This window comes from Pyxicephalus adspersus, chromosome 9, assembly GCF_032062135.1.
Source record: "Pyxicephalus adspersus chromosome 9, UCB_Pads_2.0, whole genome shotgun sequence".
NCBI classification, from domain to species: domain Eukaryota; kingdom Metazoa; phylum Chordata; class Amphibia; order Anura; family Pyxicephalidae; genus Pyxicephalus; species Pyxicephalus adspersus.
The window spans coordinates 29,641,029-29,659,000 of record NC_092866.1 but is presented as its reverse complement, the minus strand read 5'-3'; the positions used below and the strand labels follow the sequence as shown (position 1 = coordinate 29,659,000).

The window sequence follows — 17,972 nt, the reverse complement described above, 5'->3', positions numbered from 1 at the left end:
CTCTCTTTTCCAACGCTCCTTTCCTTTTCTCTTGTCCCAATTACCCTATTTTCTTTCTGTTTTTTTTTTTTTTTTTTTGCATGTTGTTTTATCTCCAATGGTACCCTTATACTTTTTTTGCCACATTTCTTAGTATGATATACACACTCGTCACCTTTTGAATTTCGCCTGTTTGAATCTGAATCCAGAAGACAGAGGAAAGAAACTTAGAAGAATGGGAATCCTTGCTGATGAGAAAAAAGTGTTTAGGAAATCTCTCCTTCTGGAATGCCTAATAGTGAAATGACTCTATCTCCCTTTGTACCACAATTCTTTCACTTCCTCTTCTCTTTGTCTGCTTCGCTCTGACTTAATTCTCCTTTATGCTGATTATTCTCTATCCTTTCTCTTTTCTAGCCTTCCTTTTTTCACCTTTTCCTTCTTGTTTATAGACTGCTGCTGGCTCACAGCATTTATTTGTCCAATTTGAAGTCTGTGACTTTTTTCTTTAGAAATGTGTGAATTTTACTGTCAATAAAAGATTTATATATAAATATATATATATATATATATATATATATATATATATATATATATATTTATATATATATTCACCACATGAATAAATAGATGCATATTGATTTGTTTCAAAAAATGTTTGTGCAATTATGCTGCTTCTCCTTGTAAAAGAGTAGATCTTATCTTCTCTTCTTTGTTCACAAGCTTAAAATGTCCTGTAACTTGACAGATTTTAAGAGAATTCTGCAAAATAAAATATGGCATATAATGTACCAAACAATGGTCCTATAAAACAGTTGGGATGATTTACTAAAGAAGCTGAAAATCTTCACTCCAATCATGTACAGATAATAGGAATTTTCTTTTCACATTATTTGATAATTACAGTGAATAAGCACAAAATTTTATTTGTGACGATTTTCAGCTTTTTTAAAAACATCAATCTCTGTATTTGAATAAAATGACATTTACATTTAATTATATAATTTCTGCCCACAATTAGTATTGTATGTTCTTCAACATGATTTCCTTAGGCTCTTGGAGTGTTAATCTACGTTACCTTTCCCAATTTAGAGAGTACATCTCTTCACACTGTTAGCTGTGAGACCATGTATTTACAGACAGTTACCACTCTTTCCTAATCTTTGGAAGCTAAAGCTGTTTAGATAATACAGACAGACAGACACACAGCCTCAGCTCTGTTCCTGAATAGGAGCACCTGAAGTTAAACTCCTGGATAGGAGCACTGAAATTGCAATACACAGAGGGTACGAACCAGTCTTCTATCTATCTATTGTAATGTCACCTGCTAATTTTCCTCCTAAAAACATTTTTATAAAAAAAAGGTAAGAAAGATAATTTTTATTTTTTATGCAATCCTTACCAGTCATCTTTTTGATGAGGTTTACAATCAATACTTTTTCTAATTAATATACAATCCTCACTTCCAGCAGACAAGAAGCATACTGTAACTTTTAAGTTTATGCTACCGGTATATGTTATGCTTATGTCTTATGTCTAGTATTTTCTAAGGTAACAACCCCTTTTGATGTTACCACCTCCCATGAAGAAGCCTAGCTGGAAGCGCGTCAGGATTTAAAACAAACATCGATTCCATTACTAAATGTAGTTTCTTAATTGTAAACCAAAATATTGTTATGCACAATTCTCCCAATTCTGAGACACTTCCAGAATAGTGGACCTTAGAACAGTTTGGAACAGGTTTTTTTGCGGATCTAATTCAATAAAATTCACAGTATTTCAGCAGAAAATTTTTTGTCCACAAACACTTTTTTTTTTTTCACTCTCTCCCTTTTTTTCTTCTCATATCATTTGACATTAAAGTGCTGGCCTACATCAATGAGAATAATAGAGGAAGCTATATGTACTAATAATATTAGTACTCGTTAAGAGTCAATTCAGACCCAGACCCAGTTGCAACTTGGAACTTGAGGGATTTGAGTTTATCCTATGCATGGGAAAATAATTCAATGATCATTCAATTTAAAGTCATTGCAAAGGACAAAAGTGCACTCTTTATATCTGGAGAAAAAGAAGTTTAATCTCTGCATAAGGAAGGAATTTCTACAGTAAGGTCTGTGGAATATGTTCCCTCAGGAAGTAGTTTCAGCACATTCTTCAGATTGATTTAGGAAAAAGCTGGATGCTTTTTTAGAAGCACCAAATATAATTGGGTATTAATATTTTAAGGAAACATCTGATTGCCTCACAGTATCAGGCTTGATAAGTTGTTTGCCTTTCTCTAGATCAGCTAAGTCAAATAGGGTTTAATTTAGGATATATTTATTTCACTAATGGTTCAAGTTGGCTGAATATCCTTTTTTAACTTGACTAAATTTGTAACTATGACAGGTGGCTGTATTGGCATGCCTTTCTCCTGCAGATGTTTGATGCCCGTGCAGCCCTCTAACACAATTACACAAAGTGCTATTTTCTGCTACTGTACAAGAGAGTCACAAGCAGCTTGGGGCAAATAAAGGCAGATAGGAATTGTAGAAAAAAAAAGAGACAGAAATAGGAAAGAAAAACATTACATAAAGTGCTTGCAATTTACCACCATTTTAGATCTCTGACAGTGATACATAGGGTCAACTTACAGGAGCTGGGAAAAAAGCATTTTAAACTACTGTGCTACATTGATAGGATCACTTTGTAAGAAGTATTAAGAAGGAAAAAAACATACAGTTCATGATATAGTGATAAAGTCAGTTTGTAGCTGCTATTAGGTAAAAATAAAGAGGGGCAAAAAGTTTGTCAAGTTGGTATTTCTGCTACTGATAATTAGGAAAATGGAGTTAAAAAAAATGCTTGCAGTGTTTTTTTCAAGGCTGCCAAGTAAAATCACAACAGTTATTTCCAGGTATACACAGGCCTTTTTCCCTATTGTTACTAATAATATTCACCATTTTTCCTAATATTTTGACTGTTAAGTAAAATTACAGCTAATATTTTTAGTAACACACAGGCAATTTTTCACATTTTTGCTAATAATTTGTTTTCCTCATTTTTTGACTATTACCAAGTAAAATCACATCAATTATGATTTTTTTCTTTGTTTCTAATGAACCTCATCTTTTTTCTCAAATTGTATGAATGTAAACATTTTGACTCTTACACATTGTGCTAGTGTTAAAATATATTCATTGAATATAATGATTATCGAATATAATCAAGCCGAAATAAGATTGTCAATGGAAATGAACTTCACAAGAGACCAGCCACTAGTGAATCCTTCACTCAAAAAAGAAAATTATTTGTTTTAAAGAGTAAGGTGAATGTTAGTAAAACAAATAACTTCTATTTACTTCCTTTTTGTCTGGCAAATATAACATGAGATTTATTTTGTTTTATCCATTTAATAAGTGAAAACCACTTGATCCTGCCACCAAATTTTTGAGACAATTACTACCTGTACTCTGACTGTGCTGAAATACTATCCCATACCATTGTTTTCAGCTATCTATGTTTCTGTTCTAGATCCATTTAGAGATGGATTTTTTTGGATGGCCTTTCATAGCTTAAATCAACACACTAGAAAGTCATCATCTGCTATTTTTGCATATTTACTATGATCTTAAGTGTACAAGAGATTTTGTACTTCTTCTAAATGAGGGATATTGTAAACCAAACTAGGCACACTAGCTTCAGATACATTGAACATACCCATATAAAATATTTTACATGTGAAATGCACTTAAAAATGCACTTATCCCTAAAAGGCCCCCAATGCTTTCATAAGCATTTAAAAAAAGAATATAGTTGTCTGTGATGCTTCATTCTGCACATTTTTCAAGCTAGTGTCACACAGCCTTTTTTTTTTAAATTCTTCCTAAATGCCTGCACTCCTTACTAGTGTTGGTCGAATAGCTCACTATTCAATTCGTCAGCTATTCGCTCGAATAGAGCAAAATTATTCGGTTGGTCGAATGTCAAAGTCGAACACCATTAAAGTCAATAGGAGAAAAAATTTGGGTTTTTCAGGACTGTGTAGAGCTTCTACAGCCTCCAAACAGATGTGAAAAGATACATAATAAAATTTGGATGGCCTTTCATAGCTTAAATCAACACACTAGAAAGTCATCATCTGCTATTTTTGCATATTTACTATGATCTTAAGTGTACAAGAGATTTTGTACTTCTTCTAAATGAGGGATATTGTAAACCAAACTAGGCACACTAGCTTCAGATACATTGAACATACCCATATAAAATATTTTACATGTGAAATGCACTTAAAAATGCACTTATCCCTAAAAGGCCCCCAATGCTTTCATAAGCATTTAAAAAAAGAATATAGTTGTCTGTGATGCTTCATTCTGCACATTTTTCAAGCTAGTGTCACACAGCCTTTTTTTTTTAAATTCTTCCTAAATGCCTGCACTCCTTACTAGTGTTGGTCGAATAGCTCACTATTCAATTCGTCAGCTATTCGCTCGAATAGAGCAAAATTATTCGGTTGGTCGAATGTCAAAGTCGAACACCATTAAAGTCAATAGGAGAAAAAATTTGGGTTTTTCAGGACTGTGTAGAGCTTCTACAGCCTCCAAACAGATGTGAAAAGATACATAATAAAAGGATACATAAAAAGATACATAACACCATTACATACCCCTGTACTTCACATGAATATTAAAGAGCACCTGTCACATCAATATTAGGCTAAAGCCAGGTACACACTTCCAATAATTATTGTTAGAAAATTATATTGTGCACAATTCTGTACATGCTGTAACAATACGATCGTTCAAAAATAATCCACCAACAGTGTCCACACGCTAGATACAATCGTTTGAATTGTATAGGAGTAGGGAGTGACATGTATAGGAGAAAGTATACCGCAGAAACATGCACGATCACTGAACGACTGTACACACGATAGATAGTGAACGATCGTCGGCCAATCAGATCCGCAGTGGTGGTCGTTCATTTCCAACAACAATCCTCGTTCATCGGCGTCGTTGGTCACTTTTTTTAGAACGATTTTTGGCCAATAGGTTGTTCGTCGGTCGTTCATTGGTCGTTTCAAACGATAATTATTATTTATTTAACGATATTATTATTTATAATAATTATTGCTCCACTCCCCTGATCACTCCCGCAGCCCTAGAGGAGCTATGACATGTGTTCTGTATCTGTAATACATGTCACAGCTCCTCTAGGGCTGTGGGAGTAATCAGGGGAGCAGAGCTGTCAGCATAGCAGAGCTCCGCTGACTGCTCCGCTCCCTAATTGGCTAAGGAAAGAGAAATCCTGATGATGCTTGAGCTGTCATCAGGGTTTCCTATTTCTCAGCCAATCACAGAGCACTAGAGATGAGTGGGCACAAGTCTCCCCATTCATGTCTAGTGCTGAATGGCTGAGAAACGTAAAACCTCAAGCAATCACCGAGCACTAGGGGTGAATGGAGAGGCTTGTCCTCATTTAATCTCTAGTGCCCTGCGATCCCTCACTGTCAGGTGGATTCCCAGGGCTGTGTTCATTGCAGCCCTGGAAATCATCCTGTCATTGGGATAGCCTGTAAAAAAAAAAAGTTTTGTTACACAAACACACTCATTTAATAAAATAATTTAACATTAAAGCCTTGTCCAATTTTTTTNATTCATGTGACAGGTGCTCTTTAATATTCATGTGACAGGTCCCCTTTATTATTCATGTGACAGGTACTCTTTAATATTCATGTGACAGGTATTCTTTAATATTCATGTGACAGGTCCCCTTTATTATTCATGTGACAGGTACTCTTTAATATTCATGTGACAGGTCCCCTTGATTTTCATATGGCAGGTACTCTTTATTATTCATGTGACAGGTCCCCTTTTAATATTCATGTGACAGGTCCCCTTTAATATTCATGTGACAGGTCCCCTTTAATATTCATGTGACAGGTTCTCTTTAATAATCATGTGACAGGTGCCCTTTAATATTCATGTAAAAGGTTCTCTTTAATCTTCATGTGACAGGTCCCCTTTAATATTCATGTGACAGGTACACATTAGTGTATATATGTGTATATATATTTTCCTCTCCCCAGCCAATCACAGAGCAGTAGAGGTGATGAATGGAGATACATATCTTCATTGAACTTCTACTGCCCTGGTATCGCCTCAGGTTACAGCTAATTGAAGGCACGTAACCGCAAAGTTCCCACGGTCGGGAATCCCACAATGACATTATGATTCATAGAGTAATTGTCGGATAACCTGTAAAAAAATAAAAAAAAAAATAGTTAAAATAAAAACACACTAATTAAATTCATTTAATATAATTTTTTTTTTTTTTTTTTACTTTTTTTTTCTCAAATTTTTGCAGTCGAATCCTGTGTTTTTCGGGTCAGGTCTATCCAAATTTGAATAGCCATATTCGGGTCGAATAGAAGGACAACCCAAATTCAAACACCAACACTACTCCTTACACATGCCAAAATTTTGAGGAGCTGTGAAAAGCCATTACAGTAAAGTGACTTTGGATCCTAAATATATGGAGATGGAGCTGGCTGCATGAAAAGATATTTTATTTCTTTATGAACTATATCGGTCTTTATGCATCTTGGAAACAATAGTGAAAGATGATCTACTTCCTAGAGATTAGGGTCAGCTAGGAAACTGTACATTCAGTCTAATTGCTAGTCCCTTTGGCAACCCAGCCCACATCTGTCTTGTTATTATTTTAGGGTCTTTTTTGCTTTCAAATCAACCTCTTTGCTACCACCTTTACTTCCTTCTAATGGGAATTTTTACCTTATATTGTGTTTTGTGGTTGTGTGTTTGTTTTTTAAGGCTTTTTAAAATAAAATAAATGTTAGGCATAACACAAATCGGACATATATAATCCCCAATTTTATTGTGTGGTAAAACCTGAGCTTTAGGACCTAGCCTTGCACATTGTGCTTGTCCAGCTGCTGCACTACTGGAGTAAAACACGTCCCTGTTTTTTGTTGGACTATCCCTAATAAAAACTTTCCTTTTGCAGTACAATCACACACCTCAATATGCTCTGGATGTACACATCACCTTTGGCAGTGCCTGGCTTAACATGTCTGTTTTAACAGTTGTCTACTCGTCTAATTCACCTCTAAGTGCGGCTTCACCAAATTTTGAGGAAATTAGATTTCCTGAACTCTTGATGAATTAAACCTAGGCAGATTTGTCTATTACCAATCTGATCTTCCATTTGGGCATATATCACAATGCAAGAACAAAATTGTATATTACAAAAAAAAATTACTTTAAGCAAAAGTATGGAATTATCTAAAATCTTATGTATACTGCTTGTTTTTTATTGGACTAGATCATAGGAAAATATAAAATAAAGAATATTCCATAATATTGCTGTCAATAACTCATAAATAATAATGTACCCATTAAGTAATATTATTGTGGTGTCCCTAGATATCCATTTCTTTCATAAATAAAACTATTTTTCACACATTATGTTGCTTTAGTATTTACAGATATAGTACAATGTTATATTCCGGTTTCCTACACCCACACTATCATGTCTGGCTGTGTACAGCCCTTGTGTGCAATATTATTTCTGCTGCTCTCCCACACACTGCTGTGCCCTATTATATGCAGGACATGCTTACATTTAATATTCATTTTATTGCTCCCACTCTGCTGCTACTATTTTAAGAATAATATACAGGCTCTTAGGTTGTCCCAGTTTTGTTGCCTAGGTGCTTCTATGTGTGATATTCTTGCTGCTATACCTGGCATTTTCACATTCAGATATCTGACATTATGGTCCTGATATATGAAAGCTCTCCAAGGCTGGAGAGAATACACTTTCATCAGTGAAGATGGGTGATCCAGCAAACCTAGAATGGATCTGGCCCAGGATTCAAAAGGTTTGCTAGTAAAAAGCAAATAATTTTTAAAAATCCATTTCATGTTTTCTGGATCACCCAGCTTCACTTCTGAAAACGTATTTTCTCCAGCCTTGGAGAGCTTTCATTAATCAGGTTCTATATGTCCGTTATGATATTTGTTTGCATACCATGCTGTGTGTTGGTTGGTCTTATTGCTATGTGAATTTGGCAAATTTTACTTGTGTGATTTTTGCTCCCAGCTGAGCATTCATGCTTGCGTGTCTTTGAAGTACCTTCATTTTATTTTCACAGTGGTTGCCCTTTTTCTGTTTTTATAATCTCACTTCTCTTTCCAATGTCTTGATGTCAGATTTAAAAAAAAATTATTAAAATGTGATGCAAACACAATGCACTTTCACAAACTGTTACACAATACACTGTTGATAAAGAACAAAATACTCAGCAAAATCAACTGCACAAATAGCAAAGCCAAGCTACTAGCCATTTATGTTTCTTAAAAATTGCAGGACTAATGCAAAATTTTTATTGAGAATTTAATATCCCCTATTTTATTTTCTTTCCATGTTTTTTTAAATGCATTTTTAGCTATATAACCAATCTACCAATGTTTACCATGTTTTTACTTAAAGAACAAGGTCAGTCCTTATGTCTACATATTGGTACAAATATGCAAGTTTAGCATTCTTAGTAATACAATAAAAATTAAACAGATTGTACAGTGAAATGCTCCTCCATGCTAGCCACTGGGCGGTGCATATTTGGAAATTAGATGTGTTACTGCACAGAAAAAAGCAGGCAACTCTAAGGAATTGGTGGGGACTTGTAATTTCATATATTGGGCATGATTTAATAAAGCTCTCCAAAAGACTATTGTGGGTGAACTGGCAAACATAGAATGGATTCCTTAAAAATCATTTGTCGTTATTTGTCTAATGTTTTCAGTTCTGGACCAGATACATTCCAGGTATGTTGGATAACCCAGACTCTCCAATGATAGTCTATCATCTACAGTTTTGTAGAGCTTCAATTGTTTAATTTCCCTATGAAGAAGGAAATTACTTTATCAAATCAAGCTGTGGCAACATGAAAATTCAAATAAATGGGAGAAGGGTTGCCACGTGGGAACAGGATGTGATGAAGCCAGGATTCAGAAAGATTTTTTTAAGAAATTTTTCCATTGTACAAAGTATTCATACAAATGAGAACCACGATGTACATTGTGATAAATACAAACAAATGCTACTGCATAATAATTGTATTTTTGGTTGGTAAAATTTTTTTTCTTTAAATTCAAAAAAACACAACTTTGTGTTTCAAACTTTTGCAGATTGGGGAAAAATAAGGTAAAATGGGGGAAAAGCAAAAAAATGCAAGGGAAAAAAGCAATGGTGTCCCTGATCTTTATAAATAAATTACCCATATTTTCTAAATTCACACATATTTGGAAAAATAAAAAGTTTCACTAAGGTATAGCTCTTAATGGTGGCTGTAAAACATAAATATGGCTAGATTTCCACTAATTCCCAATGTTCTTAAGGCAGAGTTGGCAAAGACACAAACTAGTTCTTGGTGTCTGGTTTAAGAGAATAATTTATTTGCATATTATTTGTCATCTCAGCTTTATAGACTTTCTTTTTTAATCTCAGAGCCAAAATGTTATTTTTATTCACATTAATATGAACTATTTATTATAATATTTTAATATTTACATACACGATTAAAAGGTGGACCCTAAGCTTCTTTTACTGGTAATCTTTACCTACCTTTTTTAAAATAAAATATCTGCTGCTCTCAAAGCTCTAGAAACACAAAATTACTTAGTACTGGATATGTCACAGCACAGCATGGTCACAGGGCTATGCCCTCCCCCCTCCCTCACCATGCCTGTTATGTTTAGATGTTCAAAAATAGAAAAAGAATGCAAACAACATCTGCTGTGGTGTCTTAAGAAAACCTATAATGCTTTGTGAATCCATTGTCAAGAATGCATCCTGCATGAAATAAAAAAAGGTTTAAAATACATTGCATAAAAACATATAACATGGGGGGAAGATTTGATTTACTGTATCTTTACTGTAACTTGGAAAGCAACTACCAGAACATTTTAAGATCCACAGCTGGTTCTCAAATTTTTGCAACAGGATCATTCAGACTCCCAGGACACATAACGTGGTCTGGCGATCCAATACACTTACAAACTGGACACCTGATGCTTACCAACAATGCCATAATGGTCTTGCTCTAATTAGGAACTTATCAGTTTTGTATTAGGCATATGTGTTGTTTGATCGTTTTGGTAGCCGCCCTCTTGTCTGGAAGAAGAGACAGAGGGCTCATGAGAACTGGCTGTGTCAGCTGGAATCGATGAAAAGTAAAACATTTATTATATTTATGAAACCAGGCATCTTGTGTTTGGCAAATTGCTATGCCATCCAGTCCTGACCTTCTTATTTGCCCACAGCACTCTGTCACTGCTCAAGCCTCGCTCACGGGCTGTTGTCTTTTGTGATTGGTTGGTGCTGATGTCATAGATACATACATGGATAGATGTCTCCCTAATTGACATTGTTTTACTAATCCGTGTTGTCACCATAAACTGCATTGTCAACCTCATCCAAGATGGGATCCTAATCTGCATTGTCACCCTAAACCATGTTGTCACCCTCATCTGCATTGTCACAGTAATCCCCATTGTCACCATAATCTATGTTGTCACTCTCATCCACAATGTTACCCTAATCTGTGTTGTCACCATAATCCCCTTTGTGCCGCTAAACTGCGTTGTCATCCTAATCCCCAACTTCACCTTATTATGCGTTGTCACTGTAAACTGTCTTGGTACCGTAATCTGTCTTGGCACCCTAATCTGCATCGTCCCCCTCATTTACAATGTTACCCAATTTCTGTGTTTACACCCTAATTTGTTTTGGCACCTCAATCTGCGTTGTCAGCCTAAACTGTGTTGTCACTTCAATCCATGTTGTAACCCTAATATGCATTGTTACCCTCATCCACAATGTTATCCTAATCTGTATTGTCACCCCCACCTGTGGAGTGCGTTGTCTGCCTAATTGATATTAGGGTTGACATTGGATCCAAATCTGTGTTGTCACCCTCATCCAAGATCTTATCCTAATCTCATTTGGCACCCTACTCTGCGTTGTCACCATAATCTGCATTGGCACCCTAAACTGTGTTGTCACCCTAATCCATGTTGTCACCCCATCTGTGGAGTATGTTGTCTCCCTAATTGAAGTCACCCAAATCTGTATTGTCACCATAATCTGCTTTGTCACCTTCATTCAAGATGTTATCCTTATCTGCATTGTCACCTTAATCCACATTGTCACCCTAATCTGTGTTGTAACCCTCATCTACAATGTCTCCCTAATTGACGTCACCCAAATCTGTGTTGTCACAATATACACCATGTACTTTGTCACCCTCATCCAAGATGTTATCCTAATCCATGTTGTCACTCTAATCTGTGTTGGCTCCCTAATCTGCATTGTCATTATAGTCTGCATTGTCACCCTATTCTGCATTCATTGTCCCCCTCATCCACAATGTTACCATATTCTGTGTTGTCACCCTCATCTGCGTTGCCATCCTCATCCAAAATGTTATCCTAATCTGTATTTTCATCTCCATCTGTGGAGTGCGATGTCTACCTATTTGACATTGTCACCCAAATCTGTGTTGTCATCATCATCCAAGATGTTATCCTAGTTTGCGTTGTCACCCTAATCTGCATTGTCAGCCTAATCCCCATTGTCACCCTAAATGTTGTTGTCACCCTAATCCCTGTTGTCATCCTGTCTTGCCATCCTAATCTGCATTATCACTCTAATCTGCATTTTTACCCTCATCCACAATGTCTACCTAATTGACTTCACCCAAATCTGTGTTCTCACCATTATCAATGTCACCCTCATCCAAGATGTTATCCTAATCTGTGTTGTCACCCAAATCTGCATTGTTACCTTTGGGATCACCCGTAGCAACGGGGTTAGAGTATAGCAATAATCAGACAGCAGCCTTCAAAATGCAGTTGAACATAGGCTCCAGCCTGACTGTTTATTAGCAAAACAAAACAAAGCTAATGGCTCAGCTGAGCAACTAAATACATTCACTTTTGGTGGTCCCTCTCTGACTACCACAAAAGAACAGCAGTTTCCAAGAAACAATACACGGCAGTCTTTAAAGGCAAACAAAGTAACATGTTTCACTCACATGAAGCCCTGGGTTGTATCAGGCTAAACTCTATTCCCACACAGTCCTGGGAACCAACTGAGCTCCCTCCAGCTTCTTGCTGGCTTGCTAAATAGCACACCTGTGCCTCTTAAGACATAGGTGAAATCCTGGACATAAATCAAGTGGCAAAAGAAACCCATCCTTCCTTTTCTTTTGGCCCCGCTCCAGGAAGCTTAAACTGGCTTTTACAAAGCACTTTATACAAAATGTCCTAGTCAGGGTGCTACATATACCCCATCCAAGACCTTTTCTGACAGGCACTGCAAGACCCTGTCACACACCATAGTCACCCTAATCTACACTGTCACCCTAAACTGTGTTGTCACCCTCATCTGCGTTGTCACCCTCATCCACAATGTTACCCTATCCTGTGTTGTCACCCTAATTTGCGTTGTCACCCCAATCTACATTGTCACCCTTATGCACAATGTTATCCTAATCTGTATTGTCACCCCCATCTCAGCGTTGTCTCCCTAATTGACATTGTCACTGAAACCGAGTTGTTACCCTCTTAAAAGATGTTATGTTATTCTGTGTTGTAACCCCAATCTGTGTTGTCACCATAATCCGCAATGTCAGCGTAAACTCTGTTATCACGCTAATCTGTGTTGTCACCTTAATCTGAGTTGTCATCCTAATCTTTGTTGTTAGCCTAATCCCCATTGTCACCCTCATCCACAATGGTACCCTATTCTGGGTTTTAACCCCAATCTGCATAGTCACTCTTATCTGCATTGTTAACCTAAACTATGTTCTTACCCAAAACTGTGTTGTCAACATAATGTATGTTGTTACCCTCATCCACAATTTTATCCTAATCTGTATTGTTACCCGCATCTGTGGTATGCGTTGTCTCCCTAATTGACATTGTCACCTTAATCTGTTTTGTCACCTTAATCTGTGTTTTCATTTATTCTGTGATGTAACCCCAATCTGCATTGTCACCCTAAATTGTGTTGGCACACTAATCCGCGTGGTCACCATTATCTGAGTTGTCACCCTCATCCAAGATGTTATCCTAATCTGTGTTGCCACCCTCATCTGTGGTGCCCAGTGACCCAAATGAACACCTCCAGAACTGAGATGCAATCTCGAGTTTTAAAGCATAAGTTTTACCGTTGGGGTATCAAAGTAGGCTCTCTTCTGGCCAAACTGACAAAACCAACTGAAAAAGCCAATAGACTACCATGTTTTCTTCCATCCCTATTGACTTCTCACTAGCTGGGCTTTGTGAAAGGCAGATAATCCATGGTAGGGGTGCACACATCCACTGTCCCTGACCCATTTACAATCCTCAAAGCTATGCTACTGGGCCTAGGTGCAGAAAAAGAATTGGTAAGGTGGAATGGCCACTTTTGAATGCCATCTTGGCACAACAAGTATTTGGGCTCAATTTTGCTTCCTATATCCAATACATATACTAGGATCGTGGTGCAGCATCCAGGATGGACGTGATTCTGACAACTTTTAAAATCCAATAGGGAGGAGATGTTCATTTCCCCCTGTTCTATGGTGTGGGGCTCCAGAACACAGCAATCAAGGGGAAGATAATGGGGCTGATGTGTGGGTTGCTTATGCTACACTATATAAAACTATATGGAAACACCCAAGCATGGTTGGGCTAATTCACCACATTGTGATAACAAATGTGATCTGATGAAGCACATAAATTCTGTGAAACCCGCCATTACTATGAATATTGATCAAGTGACAATGCTTTTGTATCACTGGTGATGTGAAATACCCTTTGTTGCACTCTATATGGAATTTACTACACTAAAAATCTTTTTTAAATAATCAAGTTGTCTAAATTATAATAAATTATTTATGTGAAGTTGGAGTATGGGAGTAAATTATTTTGTTGTTTATAGTATGATGGCAGTGGGATTGGGCCAAGAGTCCTGTTTAAAAAGATTGTAAATTTTATATCCTGGAAAACTCTTGTACTCACTATATACAATAGGTATACTGAGATCCTAATACAAAACTGTTTATCAATGGTACTTTATGGAACCCAATTGATATTGACAAGAGGCACTAGACCTGGTCTATGTCACCTAAACTGTTTAACCTGGCGCTTGATCCTTTACTAAGGTTTTTAGAATTCCCCCCAGATTTTGAGAGAACCCTTATAGGTAGACAAAAGGTTAAAATCACAGCTTTCTCAGATGATCTGCCACTCTATATCTCCAAGCCAAGCAGTTAACCAACCATTTTACAGCTCCTAATACAATATTCAAGTATTTTAGGAACTTGGACAACATGAACTTGGACAAATCAATGGCTCTCTATTTAACTAAATAAATGAGACCTGGAGATATGGAGCCATCAATATCCTTTCATATGGTGCAAAGAAAAACTACAATTTTGGGGGGTCACGATGTACAGCCACTATGGTAATTAGTAAAAGAACAGCTCTTGATTTGGTCCAATCTGACTCTTTCATATGTAGGCACAAATAGTCTAATTGAAATGATCCTTTACACCATACAAATGCTTCCTATTCTTTTAAAGTCCAAGGTTTGACAGAATCTTTATAAAATTCCTATATCGGTAATTTGGGTTGGTAGGAGAGCTAGGTTGGACATGCATATTTTGCAGCAACCAGTGAAAACTGGAGGTCTCAACTTCCCTGATGTTGCCTTATACCACTGGGCTGCACAGACCACACACATTAGAAACTGGCTGCATGGCACAAACTGCTATACTAACCTGGATCAACAGATGTTGCCCCAGTCTAAATTATGTTTTAAATGTACATAGGAAGTTAGAGCCCTTTCCTGTACTTATGTGGGCAAGCATGGCACAAAATTAGAAATCATTTTTAACCTAATAGCCACTCCTCTCTTTTGCTACCACTGTATGGAAATCCTAACTTTCCAGGTATACTACACAGGACCCCTAATAGTACTGGCCAAGATCTCTGCCTTTCTGAGTGTTAAGTCTTTAGTAAACTGTTTAACCAAAAAAACAATTTGAGAGTAAAATGAAGGCTCTCTATATCTCCTTAGTTTCTAGCTTGGAACTATGTGGTGGCCTCCCCTATTGGTCAGAAATACATAGAGAGAAAGAAAGAAAAAGATGAGGTTTATAGGCCAGTGTTTGTGAGAATAAATAATTACACAGGTCAACAAAAAAATAGTTTTGATAATCATCAGAAACCACAGCAAACTTTTCTAAATCAGTTTTTCGAGCAGATTTCAGTTTTTCTCTAACACTTACAGTTCCTGAGTTATGAGTACTATTATGGTTAACATTGTATGTGCATGTATTTTGTGCTAAAAAAGTAAGTCCCCCTGAAGTGAATGTTAATACATCTTCAGTGTGAAGTAAAATAAGGCACACTGTGGTATAGATCTACAGAACAGTGTCAGTCAGGTACCATTGTTGCCCCAGAAATGCTTGGAGTATGATTTTTTTGTGTACTCTTTGTCTGGATTGTCGTGGACTGCTGCACCATCCAGCAGTTATTAGCCATTATACTTTCATTACAGAAACCTTAGTAGCAATGCTCCATTACCTTTTTGTCCTGGTGAAAAAATTCTCCTTGTTCGTCACTCACCATACCAAGATTTTCCGGGAAGAATTCTAGATGTGAGTGCAAGAAATGTATTTTTAATGACATGTGACAACCCAGTTTCTGGTATGAATCAAGCAGATTCTGAAATCCTTCCTTGTATGCAGGAGACTTATGGTTGCCCAGGAAATTTTCACACAGCCACTTGAATGCATCCCAAGCTTTTAGCTCAGCTGCTGAGAGAGATTGTTTGAAAGTTGAAAAGTGTTGGTAGCCAATCACGCTTGACATAATGGTCTCCCGTAGATCGGCTGTCCCAAAGGCATAGGAAACAGTAATATTTTGTGAATCCTCCTTGCATTCCCATCTCAATGAATGCGGCCCAGCTAAACGCTATAGCAGGTTCTGGTGACTAGGAGTGGCTTTAAAATCACAGTAGCCAATGGCAGTGCAGGATAGAACCACAAAATTTGCTAAGTGTAGGAGAAAAGAGGCAACAAGGAAAAAATACAAAAGTTCTAAAAGACTTTGTGGTTTTCCAGAAAATGGCAGGCAAAGTGACAGCAGGCAAATATGATTTTTGTGTGATTGACAGCGTTCAGAAGGCAGCATAAACATTAGGACAATCAGAAAGGGTGAACTCCACCCACTAGCAACAGTCTCTGCCCTCAAAACAGGAGGAAAACCCATTGTTATTTAGTGTACGCACCCCTGTTGAATTTACATAGCTGCAATATTTGTTCACGCTATATAAACCCTGTTTATTAATAAAAATAATTGCTAGATGACACCCATAAAGCTGTGGATAAGTAATGCGGTGACATTAGGCAAAAGGATGGAGGACCAAAGACAGAGCATGGGTCAGTGAAAGCAGTAGCAATGTGTGGCCTCTCTGGTCATGGAGAGCTGGGTGTGGGCCCTGAAAGTGTGGACAGCATTGGTAACTGGCATCTAGCGTTGGGTACTGGGCAGATGGCAGCAGTAACAGCATGAGGAGGAGGCGTTAGGCTCTGAGACGAAATGTGGACGACATTAGTAACTGATGAGTTGATACCTAGAGTTGGGTACTGGGCATGCAGCAGCAGTTAACAGCAGGAGGAGGAGGCGATGGGGCCTGAGACCGAGTGTGAACAGCATTAGTAAATGGCTCTAGATTTGGGTACTGGCTCTAGATTTGGGTACTGGGCAGGCAGCAGCAGTAACAGCATGAGGAAGAGATGTTTGGCCCTGAGACAGAGTTTGGACGACATTAGTAACTGGAATCTAGAGATGGGTTCTGAGCAGACAGCAGCAGTAACATCAGAAGGAGGAGGGGTTAGGCCCTGAGACGGAGTGTGGACGACATTAGTAACTGGAATCTAGAGTTGGGTACTGGGTAGGCGGCAGCAGTAACAGCAGGAGGTGGTGGGCACTGAGACGGAGCAAGGATGGCATTAAAGGTTGAAGCCATCACCTAAATAGACAGTGTAGAAGCTGTAGCTATTGGAGACATTGCTGTGTGGGGGACTGCCTTTTCCTATCTGCTAGCTGTAACTTTGTAAAATGCGGCATGGACAGCATTGGTAACTGGCATCTAGAGCTGGGTACTGGGCAGCAGTAATGTTGTTCAAATTCAGGTTGTCCTAATGTTCGACCCGAAAATGGCTGTTCGAATTCCGGTCGACCCAACCCAAATTTTGCTGGATTCGAAGCCGCGAATTCGGCCCTCCCACAATGCCTAGGGACCTCCCCCATAATGCCTAGGGCCCTCTAATAAGAGCAGGGATGCTCCCCTCCATGTTTGTTGTGGCAGGCAGCCAATTGGCTGTCTGTCACTGCTTACCACACAGGCAGCCATTGGCCTATATAGGGCCAGGGCATGTCTGCATTTACCACTCCTGACAAGGATTTGCTAGCATCACAACCTCTCTGTGCTGCTTGGCTTGCTTTGTCAAAGTAAAAAAATGTGCGTTACTTAGTTAGACTGTGTCACACTCACACTATTAGTCAGATAGATAGTTGGATTGTACTGTATTGGTGCAGTCCTGAAATCTACTGTTCTCAAATAGGTAGAGTGTTTCACTGTTAGATAGATAGATAGATAGATAGATAGATAGATAGATAGATAGATAGATGGATAGTCAGTCAGTGTATTACATACATCCAGTAAAGCCAACAGATGCGGTAAATGTTCTGGCAAAAATGTTTTAAAGTATAAGTATGGTAAACTGTCCGGGTCAGGAACCTTAGAGGATGGCAGCTGATTATTATTTTTCAAAATTTCATCCTCTGTAATTAGATTATTAAGTTGCCCTAAATATTGCAGTTTGATCTTGGGAAGGATCGCACTCTATAGGTATAAATCTATTTTCGGCT

General features: G+C 37.7%; 1 protein-coding gene across 1 annotated transcript in view; it reads left to right on the top strand.

Moving 5' to 3' along the window:
* The window catches only part of CNIH2 (cornichon family AMPA receptor auxiliary protein 2), a gene marked incomplete in the record, with an annotated part of 141,073 nt that extends 137,025 nt beyond the window's left edge, over positions 1-4,048 (top strand). The window contains 1 exon segment of the mRNA XM_072423062.1: positions 134-4,048.
* Positions 4,049-17,972: the final 13,924 nt, after the last annotated feature.